The sequence below is a fragment of the Ananas comosus genome, unplaced genomic scaffold (genome assembly GCF_001540865.1).
Source record: "Ananas comosus cultivar F153 unplaced genomic scaffold, ASM154086v1, whole genome shotgun sequence".
NCBI classification, from domain to species: domain Eukaryota; kingdom Viridiplantae; phylum Streptophyta; class Magnoliopsida; order Poales; family Bromeliaceae; genus Ananas; species Ananas comosus.
In genome coordinates this window covers 22,283-24,890 of record NW_017891118.1, presented here as the reverse complement: position 1 = coordinate 24,890, position 2,608 = coordinate 22,283, and the positions used below count along the sequence as shown (strand labels likewise).

Here is a 2,608-nt window from a genome sequence, read left to right as displayed (position 1 = left end):
TATGCAATGAGGCAGAGTAGACATAGTGGGAGAGCCTTTATTTATGCGACAGCGACCATCCTTCTCTCATTCGCAATGGGAACTTTGATATATTCAGTACCAGTGTGGACGAAACACTACAAATAGCTTATGCAATCTCTTGCTATGCGGGGCACATGCAGGTATTTTTGTTTTCACGGGGCTTTTGCATATACATATTCCTACATAATCTATATTCATGTACCTCTGGAAGGTGCATTGTTCACAAGAATACTCTCTCGCCTTACTTTTGAGAATTGTTCATCCAATTCATGGGAATTTGATTTGACCTGGAGAGAGCTTTCCTCTTACTAAGTATATTAGTTGCCGATTTTTACTTGCGCGCACTCAGAAGACACAGAACTAACCCCGAAACCTAATAAGGAAGGTTTTGGTTTCCACTTTTTACGTTCCTTGCATATTTTATTGTATCTCACCTACCTACTACATACTTAGAATGGCAAACTTACTCCTCGAGTGGAATTGTTCGTGCCTAATACTAGTTAATAGCTGAATCAGATGCATCCACTTGAGTTACATGATTTTGTTTACTTCGCAATGTATTCTTTTGCGTGCATTAACAGATTCATGCCAATTATGCTGATCGACAAAACTTAACCATTCAATGTGCATGTACATTCTCACCCCTGCAACCTTGGTGGACCTACGAAATTGCGTATTCTTGCTTATGATAAAATCACATATAAAAGACGAAACAACATAGTTGTTTTTTTGTTTTTTTCACCCTTCTTTCCCCTTCTATGTTTTAAAAAATTCAGTCGGGATCTTGCTTATTGATGTTCTAAAATAGCTTGTTGTCTCTTAGTGTTCCAGGGCAAGCGCACGATGATGCACCGTCACGACGAAGCTGAATCACCGTTGATTTACTTCGTACCTGAACTGCTGATTCGTCTCACTGCTTTGAGTGTAATTCCGTGGGCAAAAGATGGCTTTTTCGGTGTCAGCTTTGCAGAGAAGCCAAATATGTTTCTGGTTTTAATTTACTGAGTTGGATTTCGGGTAAACAAATTTTGTCACGCCGAAACCAGAGTCTAATGCTGAACTTAATGACCGTCGGGTTTGTTGTTTATGATCCAAACCCATAAATCTGGGTTGGATTTGAATAAGCAGGGTGGATTAGTTGGGTCACACCCTCGACAACGGTTTGCTTAGTAAATACTTTGCTGTTTCTGTCATTAGTGTAATTACTTAGTATTTACTTCCCAGTGGCGAGGGGGGATTTAGCTTTACTAAGTTTTGATGTTTGTTCCGTTGCGTTGTATCTAAGATGTGCGCAGAAAAACAATATATTTGGAACTAAAAAATAAAGATCTGTTTAATCAGGGAAGTATTTAATGCTTGTTTCAGTGATAAATGGCGAAAATTTGCGATCGAAGCACATCCTGTGACATAAACAGAAGAATTTACATTTTAGCTGATCCAATCAATCTATTCTGTGTTATTTTATTCTACACACATTTTCGCCGTCCCTTCATCGTATAAATTTTTTTGTCCATTGTATAAAAATAAACTCAACTAGATTATAAATTTTAAATTTTGGATACCAACTATTAAGCTCTTAAGCTTACCGTGCTAAGTGTGCAGCATTAAATAAAACTTTTGTGAAACAATTAAAATGCAGTCTTAGTTTTAGTTGGACCACAATAGGCTCTTTTGGGCAGAACACGGAAAAGTAAAATGGAGCAAAGCCTACTGTGGAACTTCTGCGGTGGGTGGAGAATCTAAAATAGTAAGTAACCTTGGGTGTCCTCGCAACTTTAAAACACTTTACTTTCTTTTATAGCAAAAAATTTGTTTTCTTTAATATTTTTTTTTTCAAGTTGCAGATTTAAGTACGGAATTAGGACTTAGAATAGTTACGAGGTACATACATTTGACCCGTTTTATAATGAGAAAACGAAATGGCTACTATTGTGTGGAAAAGAAAAAGTGAAAAAAAAAAAAAGAGAGCCGAAACTCACCGATCGGGTGCGATCCGCTCTAAGCTTTCAAACCTGGCCCAGCCCGGCCCTGGAACTTTGCCCTGTCCCATTTCAAACGTCAACGCCAAGATTCGTGCAAACTCTGATCAACGGGTCGGATATATATATATATATATATAGAGTGCGGCCACTACGCTATCGGAAGTACGGAGCGTTTTCGATGTTGTGACTTTCAAATCGTCGATCGGCTCTGTTGAACTTGATCTAGAGTATTTGGAGTACCTAGTAAATAAATTTTATTATTTTTCGATATCATTTGCCTAGTGATCGAATAGGCTCAAAATCAACAAATTTCAATTGCCGTAGTGAGTCATTTGCAAGTTTAACGGTGTAGAAATATTCAAATCACGTGAAATTTTGATAGGAAATTCTTTATACTATATAAAATAAAATCAATATCTTTGATTTAAAATTTTAATGTCATATTATTATATTTTGTAAGATTTTTATTTTCAGCCGTTGATTTTGAGCCCCTTCGTTCACTAGGCAAATGATATCGTAAAATCATAAAATTTATTTTCTAGGTCCTTCAAATACTCTAGATCAAGTTTAACGGAGCCGATCGACGATTCGAAAGTCGCAACATC

At 36.9% G+C, this 2,608-nt stretch overlaps 1 long non-coding RNA gene across 1 annotated transcript; it reads left to right on the top strand.

The window, feature by feature from the left end:
* The first annotated feature begins 6 nt into the window (after positions 1 to 6).
* LOC109704656 lies at positions 7 to 1,361 on the top strand. Its single transcript, XR_002214449.1, has 2 exons — positions 7 to 161; positions 845 to 1,361. It is a non-coding gene; the product is annotated as an uncharacterized LOC109704656 (long non-coding RNA).
* The last annotated feature ends 1,247 nt before the right edge of the window (positions 1,362 to 2,608 follow it).